This window comes from Hippocampus zosterae, chromosome 2, assembly GCF_025434085.1.
Source record: "Hippocampus zosterae strain Florida chromosome 2, ASM2543408v3, whole genome shotgun sequence".
NCBI lineage: Eukaryota > Metazoa > Chordata > Actinopteri > Syngnathiformes > Syngnathidae > Hippocampus > Hippocampus zosterae.
Window position 1 is genome coordinate 2,157,484 of NC_067452.1, and position 23,646 is coordinate 2,181,129.

The following is a 23,646-nucleotide window of genomic DNA, read 5'->3' on the forward strand; positions in this document are numbered from 1 at the left end:
TCACCTTTACCTTCAAGGCTCACTCCAGCTCCTCTCTGAGCCCTTGGTATTTCTCAAGTTTCTCGTGTTCCTTCTTTATGATGTTTCCATCACTTGGGACCGCTAAATCCACTACAACGGCTTTCCTCTACCCATCGTCACGATATCGGGTTGGTTCGCCATTACCATCTTGTCAGTCTGGATCTGGAAGTCCCACAGGATCTTCGCTCTGTTATTCTCCACCACCTTCGGAGGTGTTTCCCATTTTGACCTTGGTGTTTCCAGTCCATACTCCGCACAGATGTTTCGGTAGACTATGCCAGACACCTGGTTATAGCGTTCCATGAAGGCTTTCCCTGCAAGCATCTTACACCCTGCAGTTATGTGTTGGATTGTCTCTGGTGCCTCTTTGTACAACCGACACCTTGGGTCTTGTCTGGTGTGGTATATCTGGGCCTCAATGGCTCTGGTGCTCAAGGCCTGCTCCTGAGCAGCCAGGATGAGTGCCTCTGTGCTATCCCTCAGGCCAGCCCTCTCTAGCCACTGATAGTACTTCTTGAGATCAGCCACTTCGGTTATGGTCCGGTGGTACCTCCCGTGTAGGGGCTTGTCCTCCCATGATGGTCCCTCTTCCAGCTCCTCATCCTCTGTTCCCCATTGTCTGAGACGTTCTCTGAGTACGTCATCCGTTGGAGCCTTCTCCTTGATGTAATCATGGAGCTTGGATGTTTCATCCTGGACTGTGGTTCTCACGTTCACTAGTCCCCGGCCTCCTTCCTTTTGGCTTGCGTACAGTCTCAGGGTGCTGGATTTGGGATGGAACACTCCATGCATGGTTAGGAGCTTTCGGGTCTTAACATCCATGGTCTGCATCTCTTCCTTTGGCCACCTTATTATTCCTGCAGGGTATCTGATCACTGGCACGGCATAGCTGTTTATTGCCCGGGTCTTATTCTTGCTATTGAGCTGGCTTCTTAGGACTTGCCTCACTCGCTGGAGGTATTTGGCCGTAGCCGCTTTCCTTGTTGCCAGTTCGAGGTTGCCATTGGCTTGTGGTATACCGAGGTACTTGTAGCTGTCCTCAATGTCTGCTATTGTTCCTTCAGGGAGTGAGACTACCTTTCCTCTCTTAGTCACCATTCGACTACATTTCTCAAGCCCGAATGACATCCCGATGTCTCCTGTAGATCCTGGTTGTGTTGATCAGTGAATCTATGTCCCTTTCGCTCTTAGCACACAGCTTTATTTCATCCATGTAGAGGAGGTGACTGATCGTAGCTCCATTTCTGAGGCGGTATCCATAGCCTGTCTCGGTGATTGCTTGGCTTAGGGGGTTCAGCCCTATGCAGAACAGCAGTGGGGAGAGTGCATCACCTTGGTATGCCACATTTGATGGACACTTGGGGAAGTGGCTTGCCATTGGCTTCAAGTCTGGTTTTCCACATCCTCATCGAGTTCGCAACGAAGGCTCTTAGGGTCCTGTTCACCTTATACAACTCTAAGCATTCAGTGATCCATGTGTGTGGCATCGAGTCATAGGCTTTCTTGTAGTCAATCCAGGCTGTGCACAGGTTGGTACGTCGGGACCTGCAGTCTTGTGCGACTGTTCTGTCTACCGGGAGCTGATGTTTGGCTCCTCTGGTATCTCTACCAATGCCCTTCTGTGCTTCGCTCGTGTATTGATCCATGTGTCAACTTGTCTTAGCCGCAATGATGCCTGAGATGAGCTTCCATGTTGTGCAGAGACAGGTTATTGGCCGATAGTTGGATGGGACTGCACCCTTTGAGGGATCCTTCATGATCAGGATCGTTCGCCGTTTGGTTACCCATCCTGGGTGAGTCCCATCCCTCAGCAGATGGTTCATTTGTGCTGCTAGGCGCTCATGGAGTGCTGTGAGTTTCTTCAGCCAGGATGTGTGGACCAGTTTGTCATATCTGAGACTCTTTCCTGTATGTCTGCCATTGTTATGGTAACTGGGTGCTGTTCAGGGAGGTTGCAACCTCCTTCTCCCATATGACTTTCCAGTACCTTTCAGTTTCCAGTATTGGTGGGTCACCTCTGCTCTTAGGACCCTGCCACTGAGCGTACACTTTCGCAGGTTGTGTTGCGAACAGCCTGTTTATTCGCCTGGCCTCATTCTCTTTCGTGTACCACTTTAGGCGGCTGGACAAGGCTTTGAGCCTTTGTTTGGCAGTTTTGAGTGCTTCAGGTATGGTCATCTGGATGTACCACTCGGGTATCGGCCTTTCACATATCGGCCTTTTCATCACACCTCTCTGGGCATCCCACTCTCTCCGAGCCGCCTTGATCTTAGCCTCCAACCTTCTTTTCCATGGTGGGTAACGTATCTCATGGCTTCCATGGTTGCTCTTATAGCCAAGAGTCTCTAGGATCGCTGATGCCGAAGCGCATATCCGCTCATTGGTTTCTGTGATCGTTACGGTAGGGATCGCCCTCAGTGCTGCATTCACACTTTCTATGAGACTTTCAGGTGGTACTTCACATAGCCATTGTAATCGGTTTCTCGGTTGCCCAGCTTTCATTCTCGCCATGATCTTAGCTTTCAGGTCAGTTGCTTCCTCGCTCAGCATTTCATTCATTGGGGCTGGCCTCCCAAGCTCATCATCTGCATTCATTGGGGCTTGCCTCCCAATCTCTGGTATGACCTCTTCCTCTGATCTGGCAGCCTGGGGCCCTTCACCATGGAACCTGCGTTGTACCTCATCAATCTCAAGTTATGAGATATATATATATATATATATATACATACACATACAGTCTGTGCGGCTGGATTGGTAAGGCATCGGGGCATCGGGTGGGCGTACGGGAGAAGGTGTTTCAAATCCCGCTTGGGGCAAAATTGAGCACATAACATCATCCAGTGTGGGTCCTTGGGCAAGATCCTTCACGCGAACGTGTACCTCATACAATGATGAGAGACATTAAAACGAATGACATGCCGGCACAGACGTCGCCCGGCCAAGCTAGGTTTGATGAAAAATGGGCTACTGGAACAAAGCGGAGATGGGCGAGATGCGATAACATGGCTCTGTTGGAATGCTACTACTCAAGCAACCCTCGTCAAAAGGGGTTACTTGCAGAGAATGTGGGCTAAATGGTTACTTCGAAACCCACAGTCACGGTTGACCACGAAACAACTCGTAGCTCAATGTTCCAACATCCACAAACGGCAACTGCTGTCACAACTTGAGATTGATGAAGTAGAACGCAGGTTACATGGCGAAGGGCCCCAGTCTGCCAGATCGGACGAGGAGCCTATACCAGAGATTGGGAGGCAAGTCCCAATGAATGCAGATGATGACATTGCGAGACCAGCCCCAATAAATGAAATGCTGAGCGAGGCAGCAACTGACCTGAAAGCTAAGATCATACCACCAGAAAGTCTCATGGAAAGTGTGAATGCAGCACTTAGGGCGATCCCTTCCGTAACAATCACGGAAACCAATGAGCTGATATACGCATCAGCATCAGTGATCCTAGAGATGCTTGGCTATAAGAGCAACCTTGAAAGCCATGAGATACGTTAAGATAAGATAAGATATCCTTTATTTGTCCCAGACTGGGGAAATTTACAGCCTCCAGCAGCAAGAATGTAGGTAGAAAGAAGAAAGAACAAAAAAAACAACAAACAATGTTTAATTAAGTGCAATATAAACACAAAATGGATAAATCGCAGTGCTATTTACAATTGTCTTTCACATCATTGTCCCTAGGTGTGAGTGTGAGCATGGTTGTTTGTTTGTCTCTGTGTGCCCTGCGATTGGCTGGCAACCGATTCAGGGTGTCCCCTGCCTACTGCCCGGAGACAGCTGGGATAGGCTCCAGCACCCCCCGCGACCCTAGTGAGGATCAAGCGGCTCGGAAGATCATTTAATTATTATTATTATTATTATTGTTATTGTTATTTTTATTCAGCAGCCTGACAGCAGTCGGTAGGAACGAGCGTCGGTATCTCTCCTTCTTGCAGCGCGGGTGTAACAGTCTCTGGCTGAAGGAGCTACCAAGTGCTGTCAGGGCGGGCTGGAGGGGGTGGGAGGGACTAGCTTTTAGCTTAGTTAGCATCCTTCTGTTGCCCACCTCCTCCAGAGTGTCAAGTGGACCAGTCACTCCAGTCTCTTTCGACAGAAAGAGACTGGAGCTGAGATGCTGCCTGACCAGCAGACAATGCCATAATGGATGGCCGAGGCCACCACCGAGTTATAGAAAGTCTTAAGGAGCGACCCCTGAACCCCAAAAGACCTCAGTTTCCTGAGTAGGAAGAGTCGGCTCTGTCCTTTCCTAGTCAGGGTGTCTGTGTTTGTAAACCAGTCCAGTTTGTTGTTCAGAAGAAGACCTAGGTACTTGTAGGAGGTCACCCTCTCTGTGTCCATACCCTGGATGTTCATCGGTGCTGGTGAGGACTGTTTCCTGCAGAAATCCACAACCAACTCCTTCGTTTTCCTAGGGTTGATTTGGAGGAGATTCTGCTGGCACCAGTCCACAAAGTCCTTGTCAGTCCCTTGTACTCCCGATCGTCCCCCTCTGTAATGAGGCCAACAATCGCAGAGGCATCGGAGAACTTCTGAAGGTGGCAGTTTGGAGTGGCGTGTCTGAAGTCCGTGGTGTAGAAGATGAACAGGAATGGAGCCAAAACAGTCCCCTGCGGCGCTCCAGTGCTGCAGAGAAGCCTATCCGACTCACAGCTCTGCAACCTCACATACTGCGGCCAATTTGTGAGGTAGTCTGTGATCCATGCTGTGAGATGGTGGTCCACTCCGGCGTTCTGCAGTTTGCCTCCCAGTAAGTTGGGCCGGATGGTGTTGAAGGCACTGGAGAAATCAAAGAACATGATTCTCACAGTGCTCCCAGCCTTCTCCAAGTGTGACAGCTCTGAGTGGAGGAGGTAGATAATGGAGTCTTCCACGTCAGTGCCAGGCTGATAGGCAAACTGCAGCGGGTCCAGCGGTCGAAGGTGGGCGAGGACGAGTCTCTCCAGCGTCTTCTTCAGGTGAGACGTCAGCGCCACCGGTCTGTAGCTGTTCAGCTCCTTAGGCTCCTCTTTGTTTCTCGACAGAAAAGCTCTCTTCTTCTCCTTCAGGAGGGCCTTTATGTCGGGATTAATCCATGATTTGTTGTTGGAAAAACACCGCAGAGTTCTGGTGGTACGGTGTTCTCCTCACAGAAGTTTATGTAGTCCGTGATGGTGTCACTGAGTGCATCAATGTCCTCCCCTTGAACCTCGCTGAAGAGTTCCCACATGGTTGTCTCGAAGCAGTCCCGCAGAGCATCTTCAGCTTCCGATTACCATTTCTTGACCATTCTGGTCACAGTTGGCTGCCTGTGCCAGGGCTGCCAGGGGTTTGTACACAGGCTCGAGAAATACCAAGTTGTGGTCTGCTCTTCCAAGAGGGGGGAGCGGGAGGGGTTTATATGCCTCCTTGGTATTGGCATAAAACAAGTCCAAAATATTATTGTCTCTAGTGGCACAGGTTACATACTGCGTGAAGGTTGAAAGGGAGGACGACAGAGAGACATGGTTGAAGTCCCCAAGATAATCAGCAGGGTGTTGACTGTGTTTGCAGCCTGCTCACGACAGTCATCAGGGCATCACACGCTGCATAACCATTAGCCGACGGGGGAATGTACACTGTCACAGCTATGACGTGTGAGAATTCCCTCGGGAGATAATGGGGCCTGAGGCTAATGGCTCGCAGCTCATTGTCCCGGCTGCAGAGTTTCTCTTTAATCGTGATATTGGACCATTTGTCGTTCACAAAAACAGCCAGTCCCCCACCTTTTCTCTTTCCACTCCCTTCATTCCTGTCCGCACGTATGAGTTGGAAGCCTTCCAACTCGGCATTACCCACCATGGAAAAGACGGTTTGAGGCAAAGATCAAGGCGGCTCGGAAAGTTGTGAGTCAATTGACGGAGGCCCAGAGAGATCTGATGAAAAGGTGGATACCCGAGAGGTACATCCATCCTTGCTCATAAGGGAGTGGATGTTCAGTAGGCCAACATTGACAGCAGTGCGGCTGCAAGCGACCGCAATGCTATCCGACCTCAGGACGCGTGTCAACACAGAGGCCTCCGCACGGCGTCCGGTGTTCTTCCGTGGGCGGCGAGCGGTGGACCAGGACGACCTGATGGAGCTGGAGTTGTTGTATTGATAGTTTTAAAAAAACTACAATCAGTCACCTCCTCTACATGGATGACAGAAAGCTGTATGCTAAGAGCGAAAGGGACATAGACTCCCTGATCCACACAACCAGGATCTACAGCAGCGACATCGGGATGTCATTCGGGCTTGAGAAATGGAGTCGGATGGTGACCAAGAGAGGAAAGGTAGTCCGCACTGAAGGGGCCTCACTCCCTGAAGGAACAATAGCAGACATTGAGGACAGTTACAAGTACCTAGGTATACCACAAGCCAATGGCAACCTCGAACTGGCAACAAGGAAAAGCGGCTACGGCCAAATACCTCCAGCGAGTGAAGCAAGTCCTAAGAAGCCAGCTCAATGGCAAGAATAAGACTCGGGCAATAAACAGCTATGCCCTGCCAGTGATCAGATAACCTGCAGGAATAATAAGGTGGCCAAAGGAAGAGATTCAGACCACGGACGTTAAGACCCGAAAGCTCCTAACCATGCACGGAGCGTTCCATCCCAAATCCAGCACCCTAAGACTGTAGTAAGCCAATAGGAAGGAGGCCGGGGACTAGTGGGTGTGAGAGCCACTGTCCAGGATGAAACTCCAAGCTCCATGAATACAGCAAGGAGAAGGATCCAACGGATGACGTACTCAGAGAATGTCTCAGACAATGGGGAACAGAAGATGAGGCGTTGGAAGAGGGGCCATCATGGGAGGACAAGCCCCTACACGCGATGTACCACCGGACCATAACTGAAGTGGCTGATCTTAAGAAGTCCTATCAGTGGCTAGAGAGGGCTGGCCTGAAGTACAGCACAGAGGCACTCATCCTGGATGCTCAGGAGCAGGCCCTGAGCACCAGAGCCATTGAGGCACACCAGACAAAACCCAAGGTGTAGGTTGTGCAAAGAGGCACCTGAGACGATCCAACACATAACTGCAGGGTGTAAGATGCGCGCAGGGTGTCAAGTAGCAAGGTGGTGGTGGACCCCAAAAAGCAGGCAGGAGGGAGGAGCGGGGTGTATTTGAAGAATTGTATTTAAAACAAAGAAAATTAAATCCAAAACACACAAAGTCCACAGTGAACTAAACATGACAGAAAACAAGAGCAAAAAGCAACACACATGACAGTAGCAATAAGCAACAATGACCCGACACTGAGTGTTCAGGCTGGGAGTCCATTTAAAGCCCTAATTAGTTATGACCAACAGGTGTGCAGCTGCCAGGGGAGCCCTACAGTGCCACCTGTTGGTACCTAAACCGAATCATGACAGTACCCCTCCCTCAAGGGACGGATCCCAGACATCCCAAAGTTGTCCAAAAGCTAGCCTCGCCGAGCAACAGGAACTAAAAGCAACGGCAATCCTTGCCTCGCCGCAAACAGGAACAAACGCGACGCGACCTTCGCCTCGCCGAAATGCAGGAACGATAAGCGAGGTGACCTTCACCTCGCCAGGGAACAGGAACAAAAGCGACGGCAATCCTTTTGGCTGGGCGTGGCCTGACGTGGACGGAGCTCGACGTAACGGGGGACAAGGAACAGCCGGTCGTGAACAGGTGCTTGGCCTGATGTGGGCATGTACATGGCACGGCTCGTCGACGACGTGAATGGGACTCAACACCAATAGACACGTGACGAGCCTCGGCTCAACGTAGATGCGGACGGGGCCCGGCCCACCGTAGACGCGGCTTGACGAGACGAAACAGGACGAAAGGGGTGTCGGCCGCAGACGCGCTCCGCCAGGGACATGGTGGAACAGGGACCAATCCGTAGTACCTGCGGGGTCCAGGTGGTCGGGTCATTCTGTCACGTAGCAAGGTGGTGGTGGACCCCAAAAAGCAGGCAGGAGGGAGGAGCGGGGTGTATATGAAGAATTGAAACTTTGAAACTTAGCTTGCCACCTGTTGGTCCCTAAACCGAATCATGACACAGGGAAAGCCTATATGGACACCATAACCAGGTGGCTGGTATAGTCTACCGAAACATCTGTGCGGAGTATGGACTGGAAACCCCAAGATCAAAATGGGAAACACCTCCGAAGGTGGTGGAGAATGACAGAGCGAAGATCCTGTGGGACTTCCACATCCAGACTGACAAGATGGTAATGGCGAACCAACCAGATATCGTAATCATAGAGAAAGGGCAGAGGAAAGCCGTTGTAGTGGATTTAGCGGTCCCAAGTGATGGAAACATCATAAAGAAGGAACACGAGAAACTCGAGAAATACCAAGGGCTCAGAGAGGAGCTGGAGTGAGCCTTGAAGGTAAAGGTGACGGTCCTGCCTGTGGTGGTCGGAGCTCCCGGGGCAGTGACCCCCAAACTCGATGAGTGGTTGCAACAGATCCCGGGAACAACATAGGACATCTCAGTCCAGAAATGTGCAGTGCTGGGAACAGCAAGGATACTGCGCAGAACCCTCAAGCCTCCTGGCCTCTGGTAGAGGACCCGAGCTGAATGTGGGACGGACACCACCCGAGGGGTGAGACGAGGATTTATAGACACACACACACACACACACGCACACACACACACACACACACACACACACACACACACATTCCTGTAAGACTGTATTTGTGAGGTCCGGGTAACTCCAGATAGGGAGTGAGGACCACCCTTTCTGATAGGTTTAGAGAGGAACTAGTCTTAGATTTGTACACTAGATGTCACCCCAACTACTTTCCCCACTTCAACTTCTTTAAAAAACAGAGCAATAAAAAGTAGACTTGAAACTGAAATCATAGCAGGAGTGAGGACTCTGAATGGGCACATTCAAAGTCCTCACTCCTGTTGTGACTTTGGTTAAAATATCTTATCTTTTTTGGTTTTGTTGCAGTTAAGCATACAAATCAACTTTTGGTATGGCCTTCAGAGTTTTTCCTCTCTTATTAACCTGCAATTACACAGCAGACATTTTGTATTTTAATTTTAAAAAGTGTGAGTAGTCTGTTTTATGAATAATTTGATAGTTTCAACTTAAGATAAGCAGAGTTCCTCATTTATACATTATATATCAATCACAACTTGAACCGATTGATTGCTGTACAATTACTACTACAATAAAAGTGACCCATGCTTTGGCCAATTAATTTACGGAACTAAATCAAATGTATTGTAAAACTTTATAAGTACATGTCAACATTAAATCTCACCTCAAGTAGAACATTTTTAACAACACTGCTCAGGAAGAGTAGAAAAGAATTGAAAAAAAAATACTCCAGCAAGAAAATTTAAATTTAAAAATGAAGAACTCGAGAAGCAGATCTTTTCTTGAAGTTCTTTACGTCTTTACAGGTTCTTTGACCCAAGGCCTGCGGCTCTTTCATTTTGCAGTCAGTGCATTGTTCTTGCTTGACACCCTTTTATAAGTCTCCCCAGGTGTTTTTCAACAGCAGCCTTTTCTTCTTCATTCCATGGTCTCCTCAAATTTGCTCTGGGAGACCCTAAATATGATGACAATTGCAATTTAATGATACTCACAAAGACCACCTTGTGATAGCTTTACAATGTGGATTTTATACGTAAAAAAAATAAAAGTACTTGTCTTTTTCTCCAATTTAGATTTTGCCTGCTCTTTGGGTGTAAGGTTTTTTCCATCCATCCATCATCTACCGCTTATCCGGGGCCGGGTCGCGGGGGCAACAGCTTTAGCAGGGAAGCCCAGACTTCCCTCTCCCTAGCTACTTCTTCCAGCTCTCCCCGGGGATCCGGAGTCGTTCCCAGGCAAGCTGGGTGACATAGTCTCTCCAGCGTGTCCTGGGTCTCCTCCCGGTGGGATATGACCGGTACACCTCACCGGGGAGGCGCTCAGGAGGCATCCGAATCAGATGCCCAAGCCACCTCATCTGGCTCCTCTCGATGTGGAGGAGAAGCGGCTCGACTCTGAGCCCCTCCCGGATGACTGAGCTTCTCACCTTATCTCTAAGGGAGAGCCCGGACACCCTGCGGAGAAAACTCATTTCAGCCGCTTGTATCCGGGATCTCGTTCTTTCGGTCACGACCCATAGCTAATGACCATAGGTGAGGGTTGGGACGTAGATCGACCGGTAAATTGAGAGCTTCGCCCTTTGGCTCAGCTCCTTCTTCACCACGACAGACCGATACAACGTCCGCATCACAGCAGACGCTGCACCGATCCGCCTGTCGATCTCCCGCTCCCTCCTACCCCCACTCGTGAACAAGACCCCAAGATACTTGAACTCCTCCACTTGGGGTAAGATCTCCTCCCCGACCCGGAGAGGGCACTCCACCCTTTTCCGACCGAGGACCATGGTTTCAGATTTGGAGGTGCTGATTTCCATCCCAACCGCTTCACACTCGGCTGCGAAACGCTCCAGTGAGAGTTGGAGAGCCCCGTTTGAAGGAGCCAACAGCACCACATCATCTGCAAAAAGCAGGGATGCAATACTGAGGCCCCCAAAACGGACCCCCTCAACGCTTCGGCTGCGCCTAGAAATTCTGTCCATAAAGGTTATGAACAGAATCAGCGACAAACGGCAGCCTTGGCGGAGTCCTACCCCCACTGGAAACGATTCCGACTTACTGCTGGCAATGCGAACCAAACTCTGACATCGGTGGTATAGTGACCGAACAGCCCGTATCAGGGGGTTCGGTACCCCATACCCACGAAGCACCCCCAACAGAACTCCCCGAGGGACACGGTCAAACGCCTTCTCCAAGTCCACAAAACACATGTAGACTGGTTGGGCGAATTCCCACATACCCTCAAGGACCCTGCTAAGGGTGTAGAGCTGGTCCACTGTTCCACGGCCGGGACGAAAACCACACTGCTCCTCCTCAATTGGAGGCTCGACTTCCTGACGGACCCTCCTCTCCAGCACCCCTGAATAGACCTTACCAGGGAGGCTGAGGAGTGTGATCCCTCTGTAGTTGGAACACACCCTCCGGTCCCCCTTTTTAAAAAGAGGGACTACCACCCCGGTCTGCCAATCCAGAGGCACTCTCCCTGTTGACCACGCGATGTTGCAAAGGCATGTCAACCAGGACAGCCCCACAACATCCAGAGCCTTGAGGAACTCCGGGCGGATCTCATCCACCCCTGGGGCCTTGCCACCGAGGAGCTTTTTAACCACATCAGTGACTTCAACCACAGAGATAGGAGAGCCCACCTCAGAGTCCCCAGGCTCTGCTTCCTCCAAGGAAGGCGTGTTGGTGGAGTTGAGGAGGTCTTCGAAGTACTCTGCTCACCGGTTCACAACGTCCCGAGTCGAAGTCAGCAGCGCCCCATCCCCACTGTACACAGTGTTAGTGGTGCACTGCTTCCCCCTCCTGAGACGTCGGATGGTGGACCAGAATTTCCTCGAAGCCGTCCGGAAGTCCGCTTCCATGGCCTCACCGAACTCTTCCCACGCTCGGGTTTTTGCCTCGGCGAACACCGAAGCCGCGGTCCGCTTGGCCAGTCGATACCCGTCAGCTGCCTCTGGGGTCCCACAGGCCATAAAGGCTCGATAGGACTCCTTCTTCAGCTTGACGGCATCCCTTACTGCTGGTGTCCACCAGCGAGTACGGGGATTGCCGCCACGACAGGCACCAACCACCTTACGGCCACAACTCAGATTGGCCGCCTCAACAATAGAGGCACGGAACATGGTCCACTCGGACTCAATGTCCCCCGTCTCCCCCGGAACATGGGAAAAGCTCTGTCGGAGGTGGGAGTTGAAACTCCTTCTGACAGGGGATTCCGCCAGACGCTCCCAACAAACCCTCACTATACGTTTGGGTCTGCCAGGACGGACCGGCATCTTCCCCCACCATTGGAGCCTACTCACCACCAGGTGGTGATCAGTTGACAGCTCCGCCCCTCTCTTCACCCGAGTGTCCAGAACATGCGGCCGCAAATCCGATGATACAACTACAAAGTCGATCATCGAACTGCGGCCTAGGCTGTCCTGGTGCCAAGTGCACATATGGACACCCTTATGTTTGAACAAGGTGTTCGTTATGGACAATCCGTGACGAGCACAGAAGTCCAATAACAAAACACCACTCGGGTTTTGATCGGGGGGGCCGTTCCTCCCAATCACGCCCCTCCAGGTATCACTGTCATTGCCCACGTGAGCATTGAAGTCCCCCAGCAGAACAATGGAGTCCCCAGCAGGAGTACTCTCCAGCACACCCTCCAAGGACTCCAAAAAGGGTGGGTATGCTGAGCTGCTGTTTGGTGCATATGCACAAACAACAGTCAGGACCCGTCCACCCACCCGAAGGCGGAGGGAGGCAACCCTCTCGTCTACCGGTGTGAACCCCAATGTACAGGCACTGAGGCGGGGGGCAATGAGTATGCCCACACCTGCTCTGCGCCTCTCACCGTGAGCAACTCCAGAGTGGAAGAGAGTCCAACCCCTCTCGAGAGAACTGGTACCAGAACCCAGGCTGTGTGTGGAGGCAAGTCCGACTATATCCAGTCGGAAATTCTCTGCCTCACACACCAGCTCGGGCCCCTTCCCTGCCAGAGAGGTGACATTCCATGTCCCAAGAGCTAGCTTCTGCAGCCAAGGATCGGACCGCCAGGGTTCCCGCCTGGACTCGAATCTGCAATGAAATGGGACATCCCTGATTTGACACTCATTGTCAAATACGTTGCATGCATTTTAACTGGTTAAATTATGAAAAAAGAGATATAGTTCCTCATCCAAAGCTTACCATCCAATTCAGTCTTCCCTCTTTTGGAGAGATGCTTTTCCCTTTTTGGGGCTAAAGGTCGATACCACCACATGAAAAGGAGAACAAACATCATTGTTGAACAAAAATATGCTATCAAGGCATTCATTTAGTAACCCAATTCCAGTGAAATTGGGACATTATGCTCATCAATCAAAACAGAATACAATGATTTGCAAATCATGTCCAACCTATATTTAAGTGAAGCATTACAAAGACAAGACAACATTCAATGTTCAAATTGGTACATTTAATTTTTTCCAATAATATTTAACTTAGAATTTAATGGCTGTAATGCGTTCCATAAAAGATGGAACAGCTAGCAAAAAAAATAATGTTGAGAAATGCTCATCAAACCCCTGTTTGTCACATCCCACCGGTGAACAGGCTAACTGTGAATGGGTGGGTGCCATGATTGGGTCAAAAAGTAGCTATCCTGAATTCCCAAGCAAAGATTGGGTGAGGGTCACCACAAGTTGAATCGTTGAAGGACAGTTTCACAACGTATAATTGCAAGGAATTGAGGGATTACGTCATCTTTGGTCCATAATATCAAAAGGTTCAGAGAATCTGGACCAATCAGTGCATGTAAGCGGCAAGGCCAAAAACAGATAACATTCAAAGGCCATGACCTTCGACCTATCAGAGAGCACTGCATCCAAAACAACCTTGTCCCAGCTTGTTTGGAACGTGTTGCAGCCATCAATTCCAACATAGTAGTGTAGCCAATTACCGTATTTTCACGACTATAAGGCGCCATTAAAAGTCTTAAATTTTCTCCAAAATGGACAGGACGCCTTATGGTGCGGAGCGTCCTTTATATGCGCTGAGTTCCAAAATCTGACTGACAGCCAACACGCTGTTTATATAGAGAAAAGGCGGAAGTGACTGTGAAAGAAGTCGGCCAATCAGAGAAGGGTGGGCGTGTATATATACATATATGGAGAGGGAGAGAGAGGGGGAGAGAGAGGACAGACAAGCTAGTCCACCAATGGTGAAGGGTGGGCGTGTAAGTGGACGCCTCAAGCCAGTACCAACACTTGTATAGCGTGTGGCAATGTGCATTGTTGCAAAACAACTCCGGTTTTGGTTTCTAAGAACCCCTGAAAATAAATTCGACAAAGAGACATGCCTACGAAGCTCAGTTAAAACTTAAAGCCACCGGTTATGCTTTTGGCATGCGTGACCATCTCACAGCAGCGGTGAAAAATCAAGTCAAGCAAATGAACTCTGAGCTTGCCGTTATTCCCGGAGGCTTGACTAAAGAACTCCAACCGCTGGACATTGGCATCAACCGGGCGTTCAAAGTAAAGTTGCGAACAGCATGGGAACAATGATCGATGGCAAACACAACTTTACAAAGAGTGAGAGGCAGCGCTGGGCGAGTTACGCCACAATACGCAACAACGAGAGGGAACGCGGCGTTTTTGATGGATTACGGTACTTGCACAATTGTTCAATTCTTTCTACACACACACGCGCTGCCACCATGTTTCGCTCTGTTCTTTACTTTCAAATGTGGGAAAGCTTCACACGAGAGAAATGTTGACTTTGCTGTTGCTACTCCTTCTTTCCGCTCGGCAATGCGTAGCAACTCACACTAGCATGTGATGCATTCAATGACAACTGAGATGTGCAGTCCTCTGCTTCTGATACAGAGGATGAGGACTTTGATGGATTTCTGGGTGATGATTGATCGAAAACGTGAGAACATTGTACGATGGCTAAATAAAATACACCCGAACTCAGTTCTGCTTTCGTTGCCTTTTTAAAAACTTGTTTTTATCTTATCTGTATGTCTTGGCATGCTACCGTATGCTTCAAGCTAACGTGTTAGAGTGCGCGCATGCATGCCGTATGTTTAAGCTGGCGTATGTTTTACCACTGTAAAACTGCGGCTATTCGTACGATGCGTCCTGTGTATGTGTAAAATACAGAAATGTCACGCATTAATGAGACTGCGGCCATTAGTACGATGCGTCGAATAGTCGTGAAAATACGGTAAATAGAGGTTGAACATGACATGCAAATCATTGTATTATGTATTAAATACAAGTTCGTGCTTCCATTAAGAATAGAGAAGATTTACTGGGCAACATATAACATTTGAAAGGTATGTTACAAGAACATGTTGTATGATTTCATGCTAGTCAGTGTGAACCAACCGACATAATTACATTTTGTTAGACCAATGCAAATATTTGGCAGAAATAAAATACTAATTCCTGATTCAAAATAACTATCATCCATAAATTATCTTCCCCCTTCAAGTGCATTCCAGTGGCAGCCAGTGAACGAGCCTGGTCTCTATTGAACGCGAATAGCAGGGGTTTCGAAAAACATCTTTTATATTGATAGATTACATTGTCCAGTGTGGGCAATGCATTTGATAAATGAAATGGTAAGAACATGAATCTAAATACAAAAATACCCAAAACAATGCTGTAATCGATCGTGTAATATTGTACAGTAGAAATCTTTGTTGTATGTAATTTCATAGTGCTTTAGGTGCTAGAGTGAATTTACGCCGCATTATTTCCCCCAAGAAACATTTGATTTATAACGGCTAAAAATACACAAGGATTAAATATAATTTATATATGTTCCTCATACTGCGTGACAACTGACCGGAACAAATTATGGAGAAATTAAAACTCTTGACATGTCCATTCATCCGTTCTGCCCCCCCCACCCCAAAAGCCGACTGCCCCCATGTCGAGCGTTGCCACGTACAAAGTTACACCAGTGTAGCCCCTGAAAACAGCTTAAAACGGAGCAAATGTAACCCTGCTCAGGAGGTGGTTTAAACATTTACTCTGGAGTAAATGCTAGTATGCGGGGCAGCACCGATATAAAATGGGACGTGTGAACGCTACAGGAGTAGACTTGCTACGCGTGAAAAGAGTTGATTACATACGGGTAGAATGTGTTGCTTTCGTGCTCGTTTGTACTTCTGTCATCTTTCCTTTTGTAGGAGACTGCACCGTCTCAGAGTTGATTGTGTAATTTGTTCCTTTATGTTACAGAATTTATTTTGTGATGCCTTATGTTTCCTTTCCAATTGCCTTGCCATCTTTAAATTTGATTGGCCACAGTAGAAGCAATAATGACTTCTGTGCCAAACTCGTTTGCCTTCCCTTTTTGTAAATGCTTTTATGGTTAAAGAAGGATCTTCTTTGCTCATCTTTTGTTTTTACATAGGTTAATGGGTTACCTTCTTTACGAATTGCAGACATGACTGTGCTCCTCTGCTTCATATGTCTGATGACTTGTAGAGTCTTCACTGGATGTATCATAAGAACAATTTTTCTACCTTTGGATGGAATATCTCCTCGTCATCACTCGACTCAGAGGATGTCTTAGTTGGTTTGTATTCCTCATCTGATCCAAAAAGACTTGAGTCAGAATAATCACCATCTTCAGTGGGATTGTCCATCTGTTATTTAAAAAAAAAAAAAAGATCAGAAAATACCATTGCAATTAATGATGTTAGAGAATAGTACTGATAATTCAGGCTTACATGACAAGATAGTTCTGTGGGATAAAATATTAATCGAACACATTAACATGGCAAAACAGAAATACCTTATAGAAATAACTTATTTTGTTTAATATGGGCAAATACAGCATTTGAAACTGACCGGGTAATCAATTAAAAGTCGACTTATTATAATTTTTAAAAATGTCTATATCACTCATTTCCAGTGCTTGGCAAAGATAGGTAAGTGCCGAAACCAAATAATGGTATCAGGCTGATACTGGCATTATTTTAAGGTTATCGTGGAGGCTGCCAATACCAGCAATCGATATTTCAGAAAATCAACATCAACATTCATCCACTAATTTGCCGATTAACGTCTAATCACTAAGTTGATATGAGTATGATAAGGTTAAGATTCATGCTGAGAATGCATCACTAGTATGTTTTTATAAGCCTGGGCCAATAACTGGTTTGACGTTTGAAAAGTCAAAGTTTCAATCACCACTAATTCGGCTTTGCCAATAAGGATATTTGGGATCAATAAACGATGAGCGAGTGTGGTTACAAATCGCAAAGGTTGATGACAGTGACAATGTATGTTGCCACAAAAAAAATCATCAAAATGTCCCCATAAAATAGTAGAAAGCTTAACAAACATAGAAAATATGCATCTCTCCTCATATAAGTGGGGGGTTTTTCAGCCCAAAATGCATAGGTTTTGGTGATCCACACATTTAACCTTTATTATTGTTTTTTATTCATTTATTATTTAATTTTAACTTTTGTGTTGATAATGGTTCACAGTATAATATTTCGTTCAACCCACTTTATCTGTAAATTGCTTGGTATTTTACATCGTCTTTTTGCAGTTACTTTCTGTATATGGAAAGACACTGGTTCCATTTGCAACTAATTCTCTGCTCAACTAAGATGGCGGCGGCGGCGAAAGACGCTGGGTCATTTGCAACTAATTTTCTGCTCAACTAAAATGGCGACGACGACGACGGCGAGACGACGGCGGCGGGGGGGGGGGTGTTAAAACTTCATTTTACCACACCAACGGCCTATTCTGTGGCGCTGTATTGTGTGTCTGACGGCCTATTGAAAGTTTATTGTTTGAGAGGAAACTTTCTATCTTGGTGACAACTCCTTAGGTACAGCATAGTAGAGTTATTCATATAGTTGGTTTCACTCTAATGCTGATATAACACGAACCTTTGAGCCTGCCCGAATTACTTAGAATAACTAACTTGTAAGAAAATATTCAAAACTTGAGTGTCTTACCTGCTTTAATTCTGAAGTATTTGTCACTTTCTGGGGTTTTCTCGATGATGCTGACTCGTACGCTCACTCTTCTCAACGCCTTCCTTTTGTGCAGGTAGCAAAGCGCGCGTTTCCTAATTGATGGTCAGCGAGTGTGATGTGGGGGAGGGTAGCTGTAGAAACTCGTTTCCTGCAACGTAACTGTGACGTTTTGGGGTGTGAAAACAGCCCCGCCCCTTCATAACCAAAACTCCTTCACTTTTCCTCTGAGGTCCGTTTTGAAGTGGGGCATAGTAAATGTCAAGCAATATCAACATATTTTATGAACTCTTGTTTACACCAATGTCATGTACTCCTAAAATGAGCACAGCATATATACATGTGTGTGTATATACATACTGTATATATATACAGTATATACACACACACACATATTTTAAAAACGACTTAAAATATTGTAATTGTTCTGAAAGCAACATTATTCCCAAATGCTAATATGGAATTGTGATGAAACATCATTATTATTTACTTATTGGATGCAATTCGTATTATACAGTTTCGATGTCCAAAGCAGAAAAAAACGAATTAGATTTTCTGGGGACACGACTGCAACACTCAACTCTTCTTGCAAAGCTTTGTTGCTGCTGTATGAACCGCGCTCCTAGTTGATCACGTGCTCAAACTAGTGTGGGGGAGGGGAGCTGAATAAACTAGGTTCAAACAGTGAGTGCAACTGCGAGGGTTTGGAGCTGGGAACAGCCCCTCCCCCCTTCATGGCCAACGATAAACTAAAATTGCTCAGCCTTTAACTTTTATTTTACTCTGCGGTCTGTTTTGAGGGGAGCATGATAAATTTCAAGCAACATCTATATGTTTCAGCAACTGTAATAACACAAATGTATATACCTGTTCATATTTTTTAAACCAGACTTAAATATTATAATTGTTCAATGAAACATAATTACAGTAAGTATTGCCATCTATTGACTTCTGTCAAACGAAAATTCCCTCACCCAGAATAAAAATCTATGCATTACACATTTGAGTACGATATTACATTATATGATTGCTTCAGGAGTATGAGGTACCGAGTCCCCTGATGCGGGCACTTTGGTCCCTCCACCACAGATGTCAGAATTTGGTTCACATTACCGGCAGTAAGTCAGAATCGTTTCCAGTGAGGGTTGGACTCCGCCAAGGCTGCCCTTTGTCATCGATTCTGTTCATAAACATTACGGACATTGGCAATTTCTAGGCGCAGTGTAAGTGTTGATGGGGGTCCATTTTGGTGGCCTCAGTATTACATCTCTGCTTATTGCAGATGATGTGGGACTGTTGGCTCTTTCAAGCAGGGCCCTTCAACTCTCACTTGAGCGTTTCGCAGCTGAGTATGAAGTGGTTGGGATGAAAATCAGTCGGAAAAGGGTGGAGTTCTCTCTCCGGGTCGGGGAGGAGATCTTGTCCCAAGTGGAGGAGTTTAAGTATTTTGGGGTCTTGTTTGCAAGTGAGGGCAGGAGGGAATGAGAGATCGACAGGCGCAGCGGTGAAGCGGCTGCTGCTTGCTCTGCGCGCTTTGTATCGGTCAGTCGTGGTGAAGAAGGAGCTGAGCCAAAGGGCGAAGCTCTCAATTTACCGGTTGATCTACGTTCCAACCCTCATCTACTGTCATGAGCAATGAGTCGTGACCGAAAGAATGAGATCCCAGATACAAGCGGCCGAAATGAGTTTTAAAGGTGTTCCGGGCATGTCCCACCGGCAGGAGGCCCCGGGGACAACCCAAGACACGCTGGAGAGACTGTGTCACTCAGCTGGCCTGGGAACGTTTCAGAATCCCCGGGAAGAGCTAGGAGAAGTGGCTGGGGAGAGGGAAGTCTGGGCTTCCCTGCTAAAGCTGCTGCCCCTGTTACCCGACCTTGGATAAGCGGTGGAATATGGATGGATGGATATTACATTAGTGATCGATTCATAACAACGGACGAACGTTCCGATACCTGGAACCTGGAAGCCATACCGAAGCTCGAATTAGAGCAAACTCAAGCAAGTCCCGTTCGATACCGCGGAATAACTGTCTGCACCACTTTTTACTCTCTTTGGCACAAAAACAGCAGAATCTCTCTATTAGCATGAGTTTACTGGAATCGTGAACGACTTTCTATTCCATTCATTTACATTTACGTCCTGTCGATCGTTGCATCCAAACAAAGGAATGGTAATGACTGTGGAAGGGAACATGGAATGCATCCGATTAGATGCTCAAAGCAAGTTGCTTGTGGCTCGACGGACTGTAGAGTAAATGAACGTTTCCTGGAATGCTTGACCTGCTATCATGCTAACTCAACTCAACATTATTTATAGAGCACTTTCAAACAGCCATCGCTGCATACAAAGTGCTTTACATGGAGCAATTTAACATATACAACAAACAGTAACGCAGTCTGTAATAAATACGGTAGAAAGCACCGAACAGCAAAACCAAGAACAAATCTAAGTCATGGTGAGTCAAATGCCAAAGAATACAAGTGAGTTTTGAGGCGCGTTTTGAAGATGGGCAGCGAGGAGGCTTGCCGAATGTTCAGTGGGAGGTCATTCCAGAGAGAGGGACCAGCAACAGAAAAGGCTCCATCCCCTCTGAGCCTCAGTTTAGTTCTTGGTCCTTCTAATAATGTCTGGTCCGCAGACCAGATGAGGTCAGCGAGGTAAGGTGGCACGAGGTAATTTAGAGATTTGAAAAGGTCATTTAGAGATTTGAAAACAATTTGCGCTAACTGGAGCGCTAATCAGAGAGAAGGCGAGTTCCATCGCGCTATGGGCATGGAGGACTTTGAAGGGTCCCGTGGATGCCTTCAGACATTTGTTGCACAACATCAGCTGAGCAACGCTGTCTTGGGTGGTGATCGAGGGGAGGTCAAGTTCGAGATAGTGAGTGATTGGAAAGAAAAGCCACCAGCTGTTATAGGTCTCATTTTGGAGCAAAGAGCCCTCATTTTGTGACTACTCTTGTTATAATGTATTTTGTTCATATACCTGTACTGTATACTGCCGTTTTTGTGTTATTTGTGTTGTTGGAGCATATATTTTTGCATTTTACTGCTTGTGTTCTTACACATGTATTTTGTTAACACACTTGCATGTTCATAAAGGACGTGTACCGTAGTCATGTCCCACATAAGGAAATTCTGTTATCAAGACTGATTGAGCAACGCAAACATGATTTCTTACTAAAGAATACTTACTTTTGTTACTTATTGGATGCAAATCATAATGATCCAGTTGAAATGTCCAAAGCAGAATGAAACAAATTGGATATGCTGGGGACACTTCTGCAATACAGTACCTAATTCATTTTTTCTTGCAAAGCGTTGTGGCTGGCTTCTGCGCAGCTCTGCTAATTGAAATGTAAACAAACTCATGTCTGGGGGGAGGGGTGCAGCAAAAACTTCGTTTTGGAGCAGGTAACAGCCGCTCCTCTTCATGGCCAATGACTAAGTCAATTATCAAAATTGCCATAGCCTTTTTGAACTTTGAGGTCTGCTGTGAAGGCGAGCATGATAAATTTTGAGCAACATCTACATACAGTATTTGAGTAACTAGGCTCACCAATGTCACATACTCCGCGCACACACAGTATATTTAAACTGACTTACAATTTTACAATTGTTTTTAAAGCAACATAATTCCAAACTCTAATATGGAATTTAGATGAAACAATTATTTACTTATTGAATGCAAGTCATATTTTCCAGTTTCAATGTCCAAAGCTGAATGAAATAAATTGGATATGCTGGGGACACTTCTGCAATACAGTACCTAACTCATTTTTTTCTTGCAAAGCGTTGTGGCTGGCTTCTGCGCAGCTCTGCTAAATGAAATGTAAACAAACTCATGTCTGGGGGGAGGGGTGCTGCAAAAACTTCGTTTTGGAGCAGGTAACAGCCGCTCCTCTTCATGGCCAATGATTAAGTCAATTATCAAAGTTCCCACAGCCTTTGTGAACTTTGAGGTCTGATGTGAAGGAGAGCATGATAAATTTTGAGCAACATCTACATACAGTATTTGAGTAACGAGGATCACCAATGTCACATACTCCTAAAATAATTACAGCAAATAAAATTATATATATGTTCACAAACACAACCGCACACACAGTATATTTAAACTGACTTAAAAATTTACAATTGTTTTTAAAGCAACATAATTCCAAACTCTAATATGGAATTTAATCGTTTCTTGGTTTCTTGGAATTGGAATTCTTTACTTATTGAATGCAAGTCATATTTTCCAGTTTCAATGTCCAAAGCAGAATAAAATGAATTGGATTTTCTGGGGCCCTCCGTGAGTCGTCACCTTACCGTGGTGGAGGGGTTTGTGTGTCCCAATGATCCTAGAAGCTAAGTTGTCTGGGGCTTTATGCCCCTGGCAGGGTCACCCATGGCAAACAGGTTCGAGGTGAGGGGCCAGACAAAGCACGGCTCAAAGACCCCAATGATGAATACAATAAATGGATCTAGGTCTCCCTTGCCCGGACGCGGGTCACCGGGGCCCCCTTCTGGAGCCAGGCCTGGAGGTGGGGCTCGTTGGCAGGCGCCTGGTGGCCGGGCCTACACCCATGGGGCCCGGCCGGGCACAGCCCGAAGAGGCAACGTGGGTCCCCCTTCCCATGGGCTCACCGCTAATGAGAGGGGCCAAATGGGTCGGGTGCAATGTGAGCTGGGCGGCAGCCAAAGGCGGGGACCCTGGCGGTCCGATCCTCGGCTGCAGAAGCTAGCTCTTGGGACATGGAATGTCACCTCTCTGGCAGGGAAGGAGCCCGAGCTGGTGTGTGAGGCAGAGAATTTCCGACTGGATATAGTCGGACTTGCCTCCACACACAGCCTGGGTTCTGGTGCCAGTTCTCTCGAGAGGGGTTGGACTCTCTTCCACTCTGGAGTTGCTCACGGTGAGAGGCGCAGAGCAGGTGTGGGCATACTCATTGCCCCCCGGCTCAGTGCCTGTACATTGGGGTTCACACCGGTAGACGAGAGGGTCGCCTCCCTCCGCCTTCGGGTGGCTGGACGGGTCCTGACTGTTGTTTGTGCATATGCACCAAACAGCAGCTCAGCATACCCACCCTTTTTGGAGTCCTTGGAGGGTGTGCTGGAGAGTACTCCTGCTGGGGACTCCCTTGTTCTGCTGGGGGACTTCAATGCTCACGTGGGGAATGACAGTGATACCTGGAGGGGCGTGATTGGGAGGAACGGCCCCCCCGATCAGAACCCGAGTGGTGTTTTGTTATTGGACTTCTGTGCTCGTCACGGATTGTCCATAACGAACACCTTGTTAAAGCATAAGGGTGTCCATATGTGCACTTGGCACCAGGACACCCTAGGCCGCAGTTCGATGATCGACTTTGTAGTTGTATCATCGGCTTTGCGGCCGCATGTTCTGGACACTCGGGTGAAGAGAGGAGCGGAGCTGTCAACTGATCACCACCTGGTGGTGAGTAGGCTCCGATGGTGGGGGAAGATGCCGGTCCGTCCTGGCAGACCCAAGCGTATAGTGAGGGTTTGTTGGGAGCGTCTGGCGGAATCCCCTGTCAGGAGTTTCAACTCCCACCTCCGACAGAGCTTTTCCCATGTTCCGGGGGAGACGGGGGACATTGAGTCCGAGTCCCATGTTCCGTGCCTCTATTGTTGAGGCGGCCAATCTGAGTTGTGGCCGTAAGGTGGTTGGTGCCTGTCGTGGCGGCAACCCCCGTACTCGCTGGTGGACACCAGCAGTAAGGGATGCCGTCAAGCTGAAGAAGGAGTCCTATCGATACTTGATGGCCTGTGGGACCCCAGAGGCAGCTGACGGGTATCGACTGGCCAAGCGGACCGCGGCTTCGGTGTTCGCCGAGGCAAAAACCCGAGCGTGGGAAGAGTTCGGCGAGGCCATTGAAGCCGACTTCCGGACGGCTTCGAGGAAATTCTGGTCAACCATCCGACGTCTCAGGAGGGGGAAGCAGTGCACCACTAACACTGTGTACAGCGGGGATGGGGCGCTGCTGACTTCGACTCGGGACGTTGTGAACCGGTGGGCAGAGTACTTCGAAGACCTCCTCAACTCCACCAACA

General features: G+C 47.8%; 1 protein-coding gene and 1 long non-coding RNA gene across 3 annotated transcripts in view; both read right to left on the minus strand.

The window, feature by feature from the left end:
* Positions 1-23,646, minus strand: part of plxnb3 (plexin B3) — a 155,963-nt gene that overhangs the window by 43,507 nt on the left and 88,810 nt on the right. The window lies entirely within an intron of this gene.
* Positions 12,774-18,270, minus strand: LOC127596429 (uncharacterized). The gene is made up of 3 exons (XR_007961457.1): positions 17,576-18,270; positions 16,025-16,246; positions 12,774-12,843 (listed from the first exon to the last, which is right to left on the minus strand). It is a non-coding gene; the product is annotated as an uncharacterized LOC127596429 (long non-coding RNA).